Source organism: Panulirus ornatus, chromosome 68 (genome assembly GCF_036320965.1).
Source record: "Panulirus ornatus isolate Po-2019 chromosome 68, ASM3632096v1, whole genome shotgun sequence".
In the NCBI taxonomy this organism is placed as follows: Eukaryota; Metazoa; Arthropoda; class Malacostraca; order Decapoda; family Palinuridae; genus Panulirus; species Panulirus ornatus.
In genome coordinates, this window is record NC_092291.1 from 19,815,327 (window position 1) to 19,835,964 (window position 20,638).

Genomic DNA, 20,638 nt, shown 5'->3' on the forward strand with positions numbered 1-20,638 from the left:
AGTCATACAAACTTTTGGAATATATATATATATATATATATATATATATATATATATATATATATATATATATATATATATATATATACATATATATATATATCTGCACCACCTGAGATAAGGCAATAAAGATATCTTTTACAGCAAAGTCAAATACACTACAAAGATATTTGTTGCTGTGTACAATGGTAGTGTATCCCCTTCCCCAGCCGGTCATAAAGCACTTGATGTGAGCTCATCTCAGCAGCGAGTGAAAGCCCGTCATTTGCATATATTCATCTAACGTTCGCAGCTTCTTTAATGAAGGTTATAAGCATGCAATTAGTGCATGAAATGGCTGCCTGAGACCTGTGCATCGGCTTTGCATATTAATTCACAAGCAATTGTTTTATGAAGATCGCTCTCCCTCCTCCCTCCCTCACCTCACCTCCCTCTCCTTCCCTTCCCTTCCCTCCCTCCCTCAGAGCGGTTCACGTCCCAGGGGAACTCTTGATCCCACCTCTCGCATCAGGGGCTGCAGCCGTCCATGCTCCGGGCCGGCCTAAGTAATGACCGCACTTTGTCATCGAAGGTACAGTGTTTATACTGTGTGGCTCTCCCGGTCGGTCGGAAGGAACCTGTGGACTTTCACCAGCGCGTCAGCCACGTCCCATCCCCATTCCCCATCCACTGTGGTGACGGTGGTGGCGGCCGACTGTTCTTCCCCTGTCTTGACGACATCAACCACCTGCCACACCAAGATGGTTGTGGGTGGTGTAGTCTTCTCACACCACCCCCCTGCACCATCTGCCGCTTAGGTGTGTGTGTGTGTGTGTGTGTGTGTGTGTGTGTGTGTGTGTGTGTGTGTGTGTGGGTCGCGCACTGTTGGATCTCAACGCCATCTGTCCCATTCAGATGGTGTTGGTGGTCGAGTACTCACTTTCGGCATCATCTGTCACATGCAGGTGGGTTGGCGGGGTTGGTGTGCTGAGTTCTGCATCACCAGCTGAGTGATGAGGTTGGTGAGAAACACAGCTCCACAGGGAATTGATCGGTCAGGTCCTGAGTGCGTGTTCACGCCAGTCGGATAACATCAACTCCAGCTGCCGCACTCAGGTGGTGAAACCCCGTCAACGCGCTATCTTGTGCACCATCTGCCTCAGCGAGGAGGTAAGATTACCGAGATTTTTTAAACGTCTGCACCATCTACCCGCAGCCAGGTGGTGCAGCGTGTTGCGTAAAGACCTTACGCACCATCTGCTAGTGTGAGGTTTCCGAACGGCTGATTTCTCCACCACCTGTCATAGCGAAGTCGCACAGTTGGTGGTATCGCAACAGCTGCGACTGCCAGATGGTGGGGCTAGTAACATCAGGCTTAATAGGACCTTATGATGCGAGGTTACGGGAAGGGTCGTAAAACGTGGAGATAAATCCAGATGAGAAATGGTATTAGACTCGTCTGGAGTATAATGAACTGGGGGAGAAACACGGTAGTGTGTGTGTGTGTGTGTGTCTGTGTGTTGACGTCAGTGGCAGAGACGCCTGTATCAGTGGAGGAGGAGGAGGAGGAGGAGGAGGCGTAGATTTCCAGCCATGAAGGAGAGGGACAAGAAAGTTCAGACTTTGGAAGGGGAGGTGTTTCTTGACTTCCATCGTAATGAAAACCATTGAATGACTTTGAGTAAAGGTTCGACGCTCGGAGAAAAGGTATTACCAAACTTCCATTGTATAAGAGAATGTATTGTCTCATCTATAGTAGATTTGCGGTGATGTCTTGCTAAAGGTAAAGTCTGGGCGGGTGGTGAGTGAAGGAGAATGAGTATTTCTTTCCCCTCTGCCAACCGCTCCTAGTGTGTGTGGATTCATAGAAGAATGTCAGTTGCCAACGTATTGATTACACGAAGACCCGCTGACGTCAGGAGGACCCGATACCGTGGCTGACTAAGTCCTCTCTCCCGTTCTCAACAAAGTCAGCTGATGTGCCATGAAGCCAAGTACCCTGAACATTTCTCAGGTCACGTGAATGAAGGGGAGATGGGAGAAGGAGCGTCGGGAAGTGAATGGAATTATTGAGTTCAGATGTCCATTGTTTTGATACGCTTGACACCTGACGCGGGGGGCAGGAAGAGGAGGAGGGGAAGGACGTCACGAGTCGCACCCCAGGTGCTCACACGGTGCTGCCTCAACGTTCATTTGGTGTGTGAGGGTGTACGTGTACGTACGTTTATGATGATGACTTGGGTGTTAACGGAGAGAGTTTTACACTCGTGTTGCCAAGTCTCTTAACCTTGTATATGTGGCATGTAAATATATATATATATATATATATATATATATATATATATATATATATATATATATATATATATATATATATATATATGTGTGTGTGTGTGTGTGTGTGTGTGTGTATAATTATATATTTGTGCATTTTTGATCGCCTTTTCTTGTGTTATGTAGAAAACCTTCGCCTCTTTGGCGTCCTGTGCCTAGTATAAAGACACGAACGACGTTGCCTTCAGGGAGGATCGAACTCCCGGCCTCTGGTTTACTAGACCAGCGCTCTAGCCACTGAGCTATGAAGGCTGCGCACTGTCTGGCGAGGGACGCTGGCTCATGTGGGCATTGACCGCGGCCCGGCACCACCCAGACGGACAGACAGACGACCTTCTGTGCACTTCGAAGAACAAGTTAAGATCCGGTATTGGTTCCTTATCCTCCAGGAGGACTGGAACACACTCGATACTCCACCAGGGGAGCGTTTGCCAGGTGTAGGGTCCGAGCACAAGACCTCGGGTTTAGAACCCTCGCCCTATTCCTGCTGAACCACCCGGGCCAAAAAACAAACCAAAACGATAAAACAAAAAACAAACAAACATGGGATAGAATTAACACTCACACACACACGCACACACACACACACACACACACACACACACACACACACACACACACACACACACACAAACGTACCCTCTCATAAACAGAACAGAATTTACTACAACAATTAAAAGAAGAAAAAAAAAAGAAGAAATAGCCAAAGCTCGAGGTGTTTTCTTATCAGCATTTTGAGAATACAATGAAATCTGCGCTGGGGCGGTTTATCTCATTACCGGCTAAAGTCCTGTGACTGGAGCAATAGTGGTTCACTCACGCGCGTGATGAGTGATGAAGGCCCCTCGTGGGTGTGTGTGTGTGTGTGTGTGTGTGGCGCGCAACGAGCGAGGCCCCGCTATTATACTCCGGTGCAGGTTATCTGTAAGCACCTGACACATTGGTATTCTCACCTTTTGGTCTCTCTCTCTCTCTCTCTCTCTCTCTCTCTCTCTCTCTCTCTCTCTCTCTCTCTCTCTCTCTCTCTCTCGTCGTGATCATATATTGGTGGAAATTCTAAATTAAGTTTGGGTTTTACGAAGATTTTTTTTTTTGTAAATGTTTTAATCTGGCACACACACGCACACACACGCACACACACACACACACACACACACACACACACACACACACACACACACACACACACACACACACATGCCTGAACCCATTACACCAGAAGACGTTGTTGTATACGTATTTGAGGAAGTGCTTTCAGTGATTTCATTACAAACATTCTTGCGTTATGGATCGTTGCGGGTATGAAATTTGCATAGCCAGGGATGTTTGTAAGACGTTATAGTTAGAGAACAGATCGAGTTAGACAGTGTTAATGAAATTGCTGTACTGTGATAAACGACTGCAAGACGTGGGTCCTGAAGACGCTGGTCATTCAGGACCCGCGACACAGGCGCGTATGGCTACAACCCCCCGGGTCAGATATGATGCCTCGTGTACCTCAGCTGCTGCTGCTGTGTCCCTCCCTCTCTCCCTGCCAGCGCTGGACGGGTGCTATTTAAATGAGAGGCTTTTGTGTGTGTGTGTGTGTGTGTGTGTGTGTGTGTCTTTGTTGGTGTGTAAGGCTTGACATCAACGGTGGCTGGTTTTAGATTAAGTTTGGGATCTCTCTCTCTCTCTCTCTCTCTCTCTCTCTCTCTCTCTCTCTCTCTCTCTCTCTCTCTCTCTAATCATCCTGGCACATCACGGAGCTAAACGAAGCCTTTCAAGTATTGATAGCGCTTCCATATACCTGCTTTACATGTTCTGTGTTCCTGGAATGAAGCAGATCGTACATAGTTTTCTTTGGTCACCTTCTTCATCTTAGGAAGGTCCTAGGGAAAGGCTGAGCCATTACTGTCTCTTAATCGACGAAGCTACAACCGTCCACGTGTATTATTGATTTGCCTTTTCACACGACACTTTGTTGACATACCTGACTTAGGCCGGTTCACAAACTTTGGTTGTTTTGAGCTGAATATACGTGCGATAAACAGGTATGTAATTCCCTAAGTCTGGTGGAAGATTTAGTTCCCTAATTCTGGTGGAAGTTTTAGCCGACATGTAAGTCATTAAATGGTGTCAACGGTGTGGCGGAGGAGGAATGTTGAGATGTGTGAACGGAAGGTAAAGCTTAGGTGGTTCCAGTCTTATGGATTACCCATATAGGAAAAAAAAAGCGATGTTAAGATGGGAAATACTCTCTCCTCTGCTGACGATGAAGATTGCTGGCGTCCCATTTTACATCTTGATTTTTTTTCCATGTTATAGGCATTAGTCATGGACGAAAGGCAACACATGGCCGAGCCTCGATTGAAATATAGAGAGGTTAATGAAAGGGAGAAAGAAGAGAGAAGGGAAAGTATTGACGAATTTTGGAGGAAGTGAAAAAACCAGTCTTTTGAAATGTGTCAGGTCATAGTTACTGGGAAAGACATGAAAAGGTAGAGAGTTCCAAAGCTTCGAGGTGTAACAGTTATCAAAACGGCCCACAGTTGAATTGCCAACGGCCACACAGTAATCATGTGACGCAGCAGCTTGCCGAGTATTGCGTGGTCTAGCTACTGGTAGGGGGCATACAAGCAGTCAGCTCCCGAGAGCAAAAACCGAAGGAATACCTACAAAAGAGGGAAAGAGATCCAACATAGCGGCTTAGAGCAAGAGGGTCAAGTTTTGAAGTTAACCTGGTAGAGAGTTGATCAGTCGGACCGCTTTCAATTCATCTGTGTCAAGTACGGATGCAGAGCTAGGACCACCCCAGATGTGTGAGCAGTACTCCTCGTTACAAGGACGGATCAGTCCCATGTATACCCATACATTTTCAACTGACGCTTCACGGAGGGATATGAGAGAAGGAGGGAAAAAAGAGGAAGAAAAACGTTATGAGGAAAAGACAAGAAAATGAGGGATGATGCATCATGAGTGCATTTCATCACGACCATCATACAGGAAACCAGGTTACAAAATTATCATAACATCACAAAGACCCCGGCAAGAGAACACTGGGAGAAAGCACTAACTAATAAAAAAGAAAGGAAAGACAGTGACCCTTCCTCATATGATTAGGAGTTACATTTGGAATGCCCTGTATAGAGACTTAGATAAGAATCGTTTCAAGGATCTTCAAGGGATGAGTAGCGCGAGGAGCCAGGCTTATGCAAATGAGAGCACGAGGCTGTGAGTGTGGATCACGGCAGTCACGCCTTCTGCTGTTGCTAGGATGGTTGGTGCTGGTGGCTGTTGCCGGGGAAACTCTTGTTCTTCTCTCTCTCTCTTTCTTACTTTCTTTTCGTTTTTTTTTTTTTTTTTTGTAGTAGTAGTAGCAATGGTAGCAGTGGTTATTGTAGTAATAGTAGTGGGTGGCAGATGGTGTTCATGAAGCGTCAACATCTGAGAGAGAGAGAGAGAGAGAGAGAGAGAGAGAGAGAGAGAGAGAGAGAGAGAGAGAGAGAGAGAGAAGAGAGAGAGCGTCCCAGAGTCGCAGACAACATGCAACCCAGAACATCCCAGAGCTGTGTGTGTGTGTGTGTGTGTACACCACCACCCTTGCCTTCTCAGACATCTGGGTGATCGATCAAAAAGGCGAGGCCCTTGAAGTACAAGTGTGAGGGAGTCCCGCTTCACCCACCCATTCCCCCCTCGGATCTCCGACGTTATCGGGACGGTGTGATCACTGGTGAGAGACGTAACCCATGAACTCTATTTCCAGGTTCAGGGGGTGGAAACACTTCCACTCCTTCCCTCTCGTTGTTGTTGTTGGTGTGTGTGTGTGTGTGTTTGTGTGTGTGTGTGTGTGTGTGTGTGTGTGTGTTATGGCTTAATCTACCATAAGATCTGACCTCGATTATCCACATTGTCATTATCCGTGCTCTCGAATATCCGGCGTATTCTTGATCAAAGTCCCAAGTACCTCAGTCGCCGTTAAAGGATATGATTACTTACTCGAACGCGTTCACTATCAAGCATCACGTGAATTAATGAACTGATTGCAGTTCGGTGATGTACAAGTGGCTTGATCACCCAAGCTCCAGTACCTGTGTGGGTCCTTCCCTTTCATACATCTTGTTAATGAAAGACGCTCAAGAGCCATTCTCTGGATCATCATCCCAGTGTCATACAAAACGTGTCTCATTTACGCAAATGACAAGTGATTCCAGGGAGGGAGTCTGCCTTCACGCACACAGACACACACACACACACACACACACACACACACACACACACAAAACTGTCATGTAATGTACCTCGGAGAGGGTCGTCTCCTCAGGGTTGATGGGTACATTATGATTCTTGGTGTCATCCTACGGTGTCTGCAGATGGTATACGCCGACACACACACACACACACACACACACACACACACACACACACAAAACTTTCCACGATAATCTTTTTTTTGACGTCGAGTGTTCTCTCTCTCTTTCGAGAGATGTTATATTACATGGAAAGTTTCTTTGTTTATGGTTTTGCTCCGTTTTTCTTGTTATCTGTATGAACAGCCTTCCTCTAGCTGCATCCTCACCACACCAGCAGCACACCCTCACCGCACCGACACTCTACAACCTCACCCTCGCAAAATTTCTTACACGTACGCCACACCACCACTCACCACTGCTATCTCCCCCCCTCACCAGAGCCATGCCATCCAACCACCGCTGTCATCCTCCCTCACCTCACCACGTCCCCACACCTCGGGCTTCGACGAACCCTCCTTGACCCTCTCTACCCCCATCATCTCTTAATGGGACTGGAAACGCAAATTATTATCATATTCTTAGGATCTCATCACGGCGAGTGGCGTGAGTCGATACTGTCGTACATTACTTACACCAGTCCTCAGATCTGGCAGGGTGAAGCCCCATTACCATTCACTACGTTTTATCTCATGTCACTAATGCAGAGATGCAGTATGGGGGTTGGGGAGATGATTGTTCAAAAGGAACAAAGCGCTTCATCTCTTATAGCCATTTTTAACAGCTGGAACGTACAATATTCTTCTTCAATTACTATTTTTCTTTTTCTCTCATTCAGTCGTAAATATGGCATATTGGCTGAAATACGTCTTGAAATTCCTCTTTCCCAGCAACTTATCGTGGCGTCTGATAACTTAGGTCCTGCATATATATATATATATATATATATATATATATATATATATATATATATATATATATATATATATATATATATATCCTCCCCTCTCGTTTTTTAATTTTCCAAAAGAAGGAACAGAGAAGGGAGCCAAGTGAGGATATTCCCTCAAAGGCTCAGTCTTCTGTTCTTAACGCTCCCTCGCTAACGCGGGAAATGGCGAATAGTGCGAAAGAAAAAAAAAAAGATGTATATATATATATATATATATATATATATATATATATATATACACGTCTCTAGGTGTTCGTGGATCTAAGTAAAGGATAATAAATTGACAGTAAGAATGTCATTGATACTCGTGGCCGAGAGAAATTCTTGATTGGCAGAGAGAGGCACTTGCAAAAGATCGTCTTTAGTTGGTGACTGACATCACTTCTTGTTATTGAGATCTTTAGCAGAATGGCTTCATCGCACTGGTGAATAGCCAATCAGGGAGGAGACACCGTACTCGGGGTTCTCGTGGACTGGTTTTTGCCCAGAATGTTTCTCTTATCGGAGGAGGACATGGGAAGAAGTTCCCCTGTCTGGTTGTCAGAGCCGGACAGGCATAACACATGGTGGTCTCATCTCTATGAATTTTGTCACGATGGGATTAGCTCCAGTGGGTCTACAGATGGGGGGGATCTGAATCGCCTTCGTCACAGCAGAAGGTATCAGAACCCTCCTTTGTTGGGCCGAGGTTTGCATTTGTTTGTGCACCATATGATTGGTGACTTGCCTTCGTCTATGTTTTCGTGTGTGATGCTTCTCCGACGTGAAGATATGATACGCATAATGTCTAACATGAGTTCGGAATAGCTCTTTTAGGAGTTAGTCCACTATTGCACCTTGCTGGCTAGCTGTAAGGCACATCGTATAGTCTCCAGATTGAACCAACTCGGGATATATATATATGGATGTCTGTAATACGATATTGTAAGATAGATTCCCATTACTTGCAGACGCTGATGTCTTTATAGTGGGCAATACTTACGGTATCTTTTCATTGGCTTTCTTATTGTACTGACGAAATATTTTGTGCTGAGACTTTTTTTTCCATTGATTATAATCAGTAAAAATATAAGGCTTTCATTAAAAGAGGGAATCTGCCTAGTGAAAAATGAAATGCAGTATCTAATCAGTAGGTGTCCTATGGTTTTTAACACCCCAGTAAATAGTCACTTTCTTCTCCCTCTTAATTCTTGGGATTCTTAATGGAGGTTCATCAGTTGAGTACTCGGTTAAGCAGAGCAGGAAATATCAGTGTGACATGGTTCCACTCACTCCTCCACTTCAGGTCATTATTCCTCCTACGTAGGTTATGCTTTTTCGAAAGTTGTAACAACCTGATGATGCATATTTTCCTGGTGTGTCTGAGAATCAGAGGTAATTGCTTAGTGGTCTCCCCCCCCCCGCCCCCCTTGTTTATTTGATCATCACCTCGTTATCAATTTTTTAGAATGCGTTACATCACTGGTGTTTTGATCATCACCTCGTTATCAATTTTTTAGAATGTGTTACATCACTGGCCTTTTGATTATCACCTCGTTATCAAATTTTTAGAACTTGTTACATCACTGGCCTTATTAACCACATAAATGAATGTGATTGAATTTCTTGCGAGTCACAGAATGCCACAGATATCTATTTTTGAATGGGACTTGGTTGGCTACAAGAACATGGAACACATAGTAATATAGCAGATGTTCAGAATGTTTGAGTCGACAGGGAATTTCCAGTGAACCTTGTGTACGAGGAGAGCCATCATGCCTTGTTAGCATGGTAGAGAGCTCCGTCCATTTACGAAAGTATAAAAGTTTTATAAGTTTCATATGTTCTCGAGTTAACGAGGTTAGAGCTACAGCATGCCTGTCAAGAGAGGAGTGAGCATATCTAACAGGATACTGTGAGTGTGCTGAAGGGCATTCCCCTGAGTTGTCCTTGAAGTGTGGTCACGTACTCGGACACACACACACACACACACACACACACACACACACACACACACACACACACACACACACACACAAACACTCCTCCCGCGGAGGGGAAATTACCTTAGTGAGAGAAAACGTGGTTTAATGGAAAGAAGGTCATGCGCGACGAACCTCTTTATATTTCCACGAGAGAGGGAGCTCAGTACTGGGTAAGAGGGAAGGCTAGGTGGATTGTTTGTGTCCGGACTGCCGCAAAACACTAGAGCTGTATCGCATGGGAGGCTGATTACCAGGTAGGAATAAAGGGAAGTGTCATACGATGGATGGAAAATTTATCCTAGTGGAAGAGTACAAAGGGCGCATGACAGAGAAGCCTTCTCAAAATGGGTTTAGGTCACCAACGAAGTGCCGCAAGGGGAGGTTCTGTTCTGAAACCGTTCATGATTTATGTGAATGACTTGCCAGAAGGGATGAACGCCTATCTGAGTATGTTTGCAGTTGATGCAAAGGTCATTTGGGCAGTGAAAAGCGTGAAGGATTGCATCAAGTTTACAAGAGGTCTTTTACAGTCGCCGAAGTTAGTGTGGTACGTTGTTGATGAAGTTCAACCTGTGTAAATGTAAAGTAATGAGGATGGGTCACAGTCAGTGAAGGCCTCGATATGAATATGATATGGCAGGAAATAAGCTGCACTAATATGTGTGTGTGTGTGTGTGTGTGTGAAAGAATCTAGCATTAGAAGAATAGTTAAGAGACCAACTGTCTGTCAGCAATTATTTAAATTTCAATTAGAATTGCGTCCACGTTCATGGATGACGAAGTATTTAGCAAGCTGCTCATCCTACACAGGTCCAAAACTTTGAATGTGCTTCTATGGTTTGGCGTCGCACCTGAAGAAGCACAAAGAGTTAACAGAGAAAGTCCAAAGGAGGGTGACATAGATGGTACCAAAATTAAGAGAGCTGAGTGACAGGGAAAGGCTGGAGGCCTTAAAGTTGCCCACCATGAAAGATAGAAAATTGGAAGGTGACTTGGTCACAGTATTTAAGTTTCTAAAACGGATCGAGGACGTGGACAGAGAACATTTCATTGCGAAATTTTGGGATAGAACAACCAGAGGACATAACATGACAAGCAAGAAATTTTTAAAATATGTAAGGAACTACTGAGTTTAAGACTCCCTCCCCCGTACAGTACAAATAAGTAATTACAAATAGGTAACTACATACAGAGTGATTGGCGTTAATGACCATGAGTCAGCAAGGGCCAGTCTATCGCGGATCCGCATGGGTTCGAATCCTTGGCGTGGCACTCGGCCTGCACCCAAACCAGGTGTTCATCCTCTCCTGGTGGGGATGGTCGATAAATCGGTACCTGCCTTGGACTGGGATGTGTGTGTGTGTGTGTGTGTGTGTGTGTGTGTGTGTGTGTGTGTGTGTGTGTATGTATGTATGTGTGTGTGTATGCATAAATAGGAGTGCAGACAAGGTACGTATATATATATACATATATATATATATATATATATATATATATATATATATATATATATATATATATATATATATATATATCTGTGTGTGTGTGTGTGTGTGTGTGTGTGTGTGTGTGTGTGTGTGTGTAGACAAGGTTAAGAGACGGGACAACAGGAGTGTAGAACTCCATCCCCGTTACACACAGATAGTAATCACAACATACACACACACACACACACACACACACACACACACACAGTAAAGAACCACTTTCATGCTTTCACATCACCAGAAAATATAATCATAAAGCCTTACCCAAAATCCTAAACAGAAAATAAACAGGCTGGAAGACAGCCGGGCTTGGCAGCCGTGGTTTTGGAGCGTCCCATTAAGGGAGACAGACAGGAAGAATGCCCTCATCAGAGAGACGGCCCAAAACATGCCACAATGACCTTCGTCCCTGACGGTCGGCCTGTTTTACAATGCTTCATTAATTTGTGCATATCAGTTTAATTGTTGCAGTCTCCTTGTCTGTTCATTGTGTGTGTGTGTCGGACGGCAGGCCCGTCCTCCCCACTTAACACAGGCCGGGCCACAGCCGGCACGCATCCCTCTCCCCATCCCGGACATATACGACCACCTTCACTAACACCTGCAGCTTCCCGCTGGACGGCGCGCGTGCACGTCCCTCTCATCAGCAGCGCCCGGGCGAATGTTTTACACCTGCATGTGCTCATCCTCAGCTCCTGCCTGCCGCTTGCTGCACCACACCCGTGTCTCCTAGACACACGTACACATCCTTGCAGCTCTCACACCGACCGCCTCTCCAGTTCTCACACAGAGCTCTCGGTGCTCCTGATAGCCCTGTTCTATACCTTGTTCTGTCCCTGCTGTCATAGTCTTGGTGAGGGGAGGATGGCACGTCACCACCCTCATCTATTCCCTCGGGTATACCCTCAGATCACGGGCTACACTCACGCTGTCCTCTGACCCAGAGTGTGTGGCCGCGAAGATCCTCGTGACAGGTCACTGTGAGGAAGGTCATAATCTCCAGTGCATGTTAGTCAACACCGCCGAAGATCATCTGGCCCTGAACTGTCATGTTCTGGTGTCAGAAGCCAACATTAGGTGTTGGTTCCATACAGGGATGATCTCTCTCTCTCTCTCTCTCTCTCTCTCTCTCTCTCTCTCTCTCTGCAGCGTTTCTTATCTCTTAGTTTCCATTGATTGTAAGGAAGCAGGGTAGCACTCTACGTGTATATTAGTTCAAAGATGAATGAGTAATTGGAGGGAAAGTACGTGACAGATGCACAGAATTGTACTTTACTGTTGTAGCTTTTTACTGAATTTGACTCGTTTTTAGGTCTGAGAAATTACAGATGTAAAAGTAGAGATTGGTTGACATATGTCACATTAGCCGAAATTTCGAAAGGGAAATGTAAGTGAGTATATGATGTAGATTGAGAGGAGTAAATAGAAAAACGAAAAGACATTTGATATATATATATATATATATATATATATATATATATATATATATATATATATATATATATATATATATATATATATTTAGGGTGTGTTTGTGTGTGTGTGTGTGTGTGTGTGTGTGTTCCATCATTATATCCTAACAGGCGAAGAATAATCTTGAACCCTTACTACATGTTTCTACCAAGCATGAAGTAATGGGCCTCACGTACTGACAATTGACCTTCGAACGGTGAAGTAAACCAGGAGTGTAAATCTGCCAGGGTCTACTGGATGTCACGGGGGAGCTGCCGAACACCACTGGGGACTTGAGGCACAGGCCCGGCTGAAGGTCCGTCCGTCCGCTCGCCACCCCTGTCAGGCCTCCCGCTCTCCTCCCAACGCTGTTGATCCAACTGGTCCCGAGTCGCTCTTTAGGTCCGCTTTGACTAGCTCCTGACGCAGGAGAGCGTCGTAGAGGATGGCATGCCGTGCGTGAGGTGGATGCTTGCTGAAGTGGAAAAAAGAATAAGGGGAAACGCCTTTTTTTTTTTTTTAAAGGAAACTTGTTAATTGAGAGATGATCTGGTGACTTTCTTCCTCCTCATATTTCTTGTTCTGTACCGTCTGACTTTCCCTTCTTGTCATCCTAAGGCGTCGCGAATGCAACATTCTTCCTCTTGTGTCAGTTATCTGTTTAAGGCCCAACTCTTGCACTGACGACACTGTGTTAGGGTGATAAAGATTTGGATCTGAAAGTGTTTGGCTGTTAATATGTATATGTGTGTGTGTGTGTGTGTGTGTGTGTGTGTGTGTGTGTGTGTGTGTGTGTGTGTGTGTGTTCCAGTATATGAATGAATGTATGCATCCACTCGTTTCACTTTAAGCTGTAAGGTTTGTCTTCGTTATCACCAAATGCTGGGTTTTTCTGCAGCTTTTTTCTTGTAGTTTATACTGAGTCTATAGATGAGGTCTGTTCTCTTCGCCTGGCAGTCGTCGGCTTAACGGAAAAGTGAGGGATGAGGAGGACGAAAAAAGAGAGGAATTTCAGCACCAGGGCACGTCTGGTCTTGACCCAAGTTGACTTGTAGACCTCAGATAACATTTGATGACAACAGTAGCTGATGGTGTCAAGTTTAGGCTCTTTTCATCTACTAAGAGTCTTCTGTAACCCGCTCAAGTGTAGGTGGGGAGATGTCCTCCCTTCTGTCCTCTCCTTATAGGAAATAGCCGGGGAGGTGTCTACCCACCCTCACCCACTCCCTCAGGGGAAAGTACCCTCACTCGATTATCGAGGGTTGGGGGCAGACGGATGGGTAACAGAAGACCCGGCTCTGCCGATGGATTTTGGGCCAACTGTGGCCTTCGGGAGACGACAAAAACGCACGTGGAATTTCCCTCCATGAAGAAAGATATCTCCCAGCGAAGGACGTTTTGACGTATATGGTAATGATTCCCCACGTAATGAGCATCCAGGAATCGCTTGCCCCTTTCATCCAACAACACGCATGCACACGCACCACAGGCAGGAGGAGAGGGCGTCCTGCGGCGCCGCCAGGAGCTGGTCGGAGTGTACAGGACTGCGGAGTGGAACGCACATCATGATTAGGATAATGGATTATGACAGATGTGACGGGGTGATACGGGGGCCGGACATGTAGACCCTGGCCTTCCCCAGATCTCGACCGCCATTAGAGTTTGCAGGCACGAGTTGAAAATAGTTTTTAAGAAATAAAACTGGTTTGTTGAGATGAGAATAAATATGCTGATAAAGAATTTCTGCAAGGATTCTGTGCAGTAAATGAATCCTAACCAAACAAATAGACGTTGCGGCCAAAGACAAAAAAAAAAAAGAAAAGAAGAAAAAAAAAATACTGATAGCATTCTTCTCAGCTAGTCCAGGTTCATTGCTTTCATCAAGTAAACGTAATTGATGTTCTTGGCTGTCGAGTTGTGTGATGATGTGATACGGCGAGGCTCCTCACTGCTTACTGTGTTCCTCTGCTCCCGTGCAGACCAGGAGTTGTTGGCGCTGGGCCTGCGTAGCCTCCGACATGTGAGTCGATGTTTGTAATACATTATTCCGTCTTACCTTTCGAGATCCACCCGTTCTCTCCCTCAACATCTGCTCTCCTACTGCTGTCTCGTGCAGTTGTATGAGAGTATGAGGGATACGTGCGTGACCAAGTGGTGCCATGAATCTATGCCAGGTGTGGTGTAGTTCATGATTCGGCCGCCCCGAAATCTGTCACACAGGCAACGTAGGGCACACCTGATCTCATCCACCTACCAAGGTAAAGTGCATCTCAATGTCCAAATTCTGATCACAGCCGTGAGTAACACTGACTCCTCCAGAGGGAACAATTCCAGATGGAGGTTCCATCAGCCACACTGGACAGATCTGTGCTATTCAGATCACCTATGTAGTATTACAGTGTAGCCTCGTTATTTCTTTTCGAACGTGGGTCTTTATCCTGTGCATGAGACTTCCCTGCCCTCCTCGTCAGTGAGTCTAGTTCGTCACCGGTGAAGTGAACGGGAGCCAAGGTCTGCTGCCTCCGTCTAATCAGCTGGGTGATCGTGTTGGCTGCGCCACCGCTGATACTCTTCATCTTCCCGTATGATTCTCTTCATCATTTGCGACTCCCGTGTGTAACCGTTTGTTCGCAAGTTGACGCACCTCCACCTCACTCATCTTGTGACACGTAACTCTTACTCCTTGTTAGGTGCAGTATATACTGACATATGTTCGGTACATTCATACCGAAATCTACTCAACTAGGACACTCGCTTCACCTTTGGGTATTCCTAAAACCTGTCGCGTCTCAGAAGATGAGAGGTTATCAAAAGAGAAAGGCACAAGAGACGGAGGACAGATACCCCCCTGGTGGTGGTGGTGGTGGGTGGACTGCGGCCGGCTGTGTGCGGACACCAGAGGGCTGAAGTCGGTCGTGTGCGGACACCAGAGGGCTGAAGTCGGTCATGTGAGGACACCAGAGGGCTGAAGTCGGCTATGTGCGGACACCAGAGGGCTGAAGTCGGCTATGTGCGGACACCAGAGGGCTGAAGTCGGTCGTGTGCGGACGCCAGAGGGCTGAAGTCGGTCGTGTGCGGACGCCAGAGGGCTGAAGTCGGCCATGTGCGGATACCAGAGGGCTGGAGTCGGTCGTGTGCGGACACCAGAGGGCTGGAGTCGGCCATGTACTGACAACAGAGGGCTGAAGTCGGGCCTATGCCGACACCGGTAGGCTGCGGTCGGGATGTGGACAACTGGCGGGTTGCGGTCGGCAGTGTAAGGACGGACACCCGGCAATAAACCTTAAATATGGGATACAACTCGTGGGTCAAACCTGTTTTGATCCAGCGTACTATAAAACACCGCGTGTTATACATTCGCCCCTTTAGTTCTTTGGCCATGTCCAGGTCGTTAACACCGCTAAATGGTCGAACTTAAAATAGTCCTTAGTTGTGATTTTGGTCGATAGAACAACAAGAACGAGGCATTAATATGCTAAGGGAAGGCCGGAGGTAAATGAGTTACAGAGGCCTTCCCTTCGCTTCTAACGACCGCCGTTGAAAGTAAGGATCCCGAGAATGAATTTCTTCCGGCGCTCCAGCTCGTGGTCCCTGATAAGTGACCTCGTTCCGCGTACCGGGTCACTAAGCCAGCCGAGGAGCGAGGGAGACATCGATCTCAGGAACCTACCAGTGAAAGCATAAGAGCGAGGGAGACATCGATCTCAGGAACCTACCAGTGAAAGCATAACGAACGCGTGGCCAGAACCTGGACTTGCTATGGACGGAAACAATCACGGTTGAAGACAGTACATATATAGGTAGTTATCCCACAGACTGAACCCTCCCGTTGATGTGCATAGGAAGGCAAGGACACGGACCCGTATGCAAGTACTCTACACGAGTTGACCAATCACATGTCTCTGAAGAGTCAAGAAGCGCAAGTCATTTGACATCTGCAGCGTATCTGGAAGCGTCACTAGTGTCCTACGAAGCTTCATGGAAATCTTTGCGTAATGTTACAAGCGGAAGCGTCACTAATCTCCTATGAACTTGAAAGAAAATTTCTATGTTCTTATCTAAGCTGTCAAAAAGATTATGGATAAATCCGGCTTTCGTGCTTCCAAAGCAGGGTGTTTTAGCAAGTCGAAGACAAGGATGTAAAGTGGCTCCGAACATCCATGTTTGTGGTACTGAACTGCTGGTTTGTGGAGGGATCATGAGGTATATAGGTGGGCAAGATCTGAACTCCGAATGTACAGATTCTTGAGGGGGTTTCTGTACAGATTTCACATGACAAAGGTATAGATGGATGAAACGTTAATCAGAGTTTTAGGTAATGATATGTAGAGTTTTAGACAGAAGTTTCATCGGTGGTTTATATATGTATGAAATCTTAAAACATTTCAAGGGCGTGGGTGGTCATGATTTTTAGACACTCAGAATTCTATTAGATGGGTCAGGTGTTTTACAGAATCACGGGCACAGATGGGTAAGATCTTAGAGATGTGAGAGGTATATACAGTAAGTATATATATATATATATATATATATATATATATATATATATATATATATATATATATATATATATATATATATATATGACGATATTTCAAAGAAACGATATTCTTATTGTACGTGAAACAGATACATCTTCCGACCTCTAAAAAATGTGAAATTTGAACTTGACTTTTAAAAGACATACATGTCGTAAACTGGAGATTGGACTGATGACCAAGATTCATCGTGACAGCTAAATGGAAACTTTCTCATATCATCTTCCTAGTAACGATCTTGAGTTTTGTATATATATATATATATATATATATATATATATATATATATATATATATATATATATATATATATATATATATATATATGTGTGTGTGTGTGTGTTGTGTTTGTGTGTGTGTGTGTATATGTATGTATGTATGTATGTATGAGGGCATGGCGGAATTTATCATGCATATCAGTGAACATTTAAAGAAAAAATTTTCATTTATCGTACGCAATCACATGAATTAACATTTAACTAAACAATTATAGATTTGACGTGAGCAATCACATGAATCAACGTGTAACTAAGAAATTCAAAATTGAACTTTAGGAATCACACGAATTAGAAATTGATAAAAGAATTTTTAATTTGACATGAGCAATCATATGAATTTACATTTAAGAAAAAAGAAAAAAAAAAACCTAGGCTTAACGTAAGCAATCACATGGATGGAAAAATTTGAAAAGTAATATCGAAAAAAAATCTACTATTGATGCTAATTTTTTCATTTTCTATCTTTTATTTTTTGTTTTGTCTCTCTTGTCTCCACCAGACTCTGGGACTCATCTCCTCCTAATATGTATACTTTCAAACACTTTACCCCGGCGATAAGGAGCTGATACGTTGCTCGGCGTGTGTCGTTCGGGGAGAGAGTGCTTGCCTTATCAGTTCGTCTCGAACAATACCAGTACAAGAGGCGGCGCGGAGCGACGAGATAAGAGCAACAGTCCAATGACGTCGTTAGTCATGATGCCATGATAAACACAACAAGCATATGGCTGGTCCGCGGCCTCACAGGGGCCAGCAAGTGCTTTCATAATAGTCATCTGTCTTCATCCCATCCTTCCCCCGTTTTCTATCACTTAATTGTAGTCCGTGCAGGATCGCTGCCGCTGATAACACGTCATCACGTAGACGACCTTACAGTCTGGAAACAATACATGAGCCTTTGTGCAGTCTTAAGCATATATATATATATATATAATATATATATATATATATATATATATATATATATATATATATATATATATATATATATATATATACATATGTATATATATATACAAACTGACATATTTTTTCTTGTATCTCCCCTAATGATGTGATTATTACACGAAAGTGCACTTGGGAACTCATCGTGTCTCATCTCCCCGTGGACTCATAGGAAAATATATATATATATATATATATATATATATATATATATATATATATATATATATATATATATATATATATATATATATATATATATATATATATAGTTTTCTTATTTACGATTTACAAAAGCCTCTGATAACTATGGAATTGATAGTTTTGCTTCACAAGCGCATTGTCATCCCCGTCAAGAAACACCAGAGATAAGCACTTGGCAATACATCAGGAAGGCCATAAGTTCCGGGTACGGACGCGGTAGGTGTGTACTGCCGGAAGCCATCGTCGGCCGGATAGGGTTAAGGGAGGACGACTTCAACGCCTCGTGGGGGTGAGGGTGGAGGAGGCGGCAGCTAACTACCCAGCTGGACCCCTGAACTCTAGCGAAAGAGAGAACGATGCAGTAGTTGTTAAGTCCTGAGATGAAGGAGGGTTCCAGTGCGTCTTGGCCACCGTGAGGAGGAGGAGGAGGAGGATGAGGGAGCGAGTGCACCAGCTGACTGACATTCCGTCGTGCGAGGGGATGCGGGTCCCTGCGATGGATGGTGTCGTAAAGTTGCATGATGGAGGACGGACTTGCCCGGTGGATAGATCAGCTGAGGAACTGCTGCAAATTGAAATAAGATACTGGATTTATTTTCAGAGGTTTACATAAGGAGTTCTCAAGTGATATAGTTCGCAATATATGAGTATATTTTGTCCGTATATATTACTGGGCTAATGTCAGTGATTTCCGAATTTTTCTGGAGTCTTATTCTTTGTTATTTTCCCTTACGAGAATGTTTTACCATCTCCTCCACAGACACACACACACACACACACACACACACACACACACACACATACACGCAGTTTAGTATTTTTTTTAAGCGTTAAGAGCCCTGGCCACCGTGGTGTAGTAGATAGCGTTACTGATCATGAGTCAGCACAGACCTGCATGGGTTCGAATCTTGATCACGGGAGTTGGCCCATACCCTACGCAGGTGCTCATTCTTCTCGAGGAGTTGGTCAGTGAATGAGTAACTGGTTTACCCTGGGTTGTGTTTGCGTATAAACGTAGGGGTAAAGACCTAGCACACATATACAAGGTTAACGAAGGCAAAACGAGTGTAAACCTATCTCCCCAGGACACAATGGGGATCACACACAGACACACACACACACACACACACACACACACACACACACACACAAATGTATATGAAAACGTTCAGTAAATCATCCACAACTTACATCAGACCAAAATTATTAGAGCTTGTATCTAAGGTCTGGCTACGACGCGCGAAGAGACATAATTATCTGACCGAGAAGGTACAGAGGAAGACAACACAAAGGGAGTACTTCATATAAGGAAGCTGAGGTCCAGGGAGAGGCTGGAGCCTACACATCTGTCCAACACGGAAGGGAGTTAAAGGAGTGACCTGATTACAGCCTTCAGATGTATGAATGGTCCCGACCATGTCGACAGTGAACAGTTCTTTGAGAGATGCCAAGAGGGAACCACTAGAGGCTAGAGCAAGAAAACATGTCATAATAGACGTCCGTAAGTTCTTCTGTAGTGTCAGAGTTGTTGATTAGTGGAATGGCAGAGGATACGCGGAAGTTTGAAAAGTTGTATGATAAAGGAAAAGTACGCGGAAGTTTGAAAAGTTGTATGGTAAAGAAAATAGGAGTTGAGGCCTCACTGATACAGAACTTCCCCCTCCCTGTACTCTACCAGTAGATACAAAAAGAAACTATGCAGTTTCGCCTTCACTTAGGACCCAGTGCGTAAAGGCTTGGTGAGTACAGGCTGGGAGAGGTCACCCGACGGCCTCTACCGCTCAGAGGAAGGCAGGCCAGAGGCAGCGAGCGTCTTGTGGTTCAAGAATCAATCTGGCGTCTGTTCCCCCTCGTCGTTCGCTGCCTTGGAAAAAGACAGCATTGACGATCCTCACACACTCCACCTGACATCCACTTTTGCTCAGGGGTTTACCTGCTAAGTGTCACCGCTTTCTTACGGTAACTTTTGTTATGTGACAGTAACAATTATCAGAACATATTACAGTAAAACACACTCACACACACACATACACAAGGACGCATGTCCGGGGAGTCTTCTCGATATGGGTTGAGTTCAGTCACTGGCAATAGCAGGGACGTTACCGTCGGCGACCTACAGAAGAACTAACTGGTGCACGTAGAGAGACAAGGAAGGGCTCACGGTTCCTGACGACCCCAACTTGTCGGTCTCCTACGGTCATTACGAACGTCGGCTTAATAACAATTACAAGGAATATCAACGTATCTTGTCTTCAGGGCTGAGGTGAACTTGAACGAGG

At 44.8% G+C, this 20,638-nt stretch overlaps 1 protein-coding gene and 1 non-coding gene across 2 annotated transcripts in view; one reads left to right on the forward strand and one right to left on the reverse strand.

Annotated features, from left to right (window-relative positions):
• LOC139747260 (uncharacterized) overlaps positions 1–20,638 on the forward strand; it is a 292,326-nt gene that overhangs the window by 52,300 nt on the left and 219,388 nt on the right. The window lies entirely within an intron of this gene.
• Positions 2,493–2,565, reverse strand: TRNAT-AGU (transfer RNA threonine (anticodon AGU)). Its single transcript has one exon. It is a non-coding gene; the product is annotated as a tRNA-Thr (tRNA).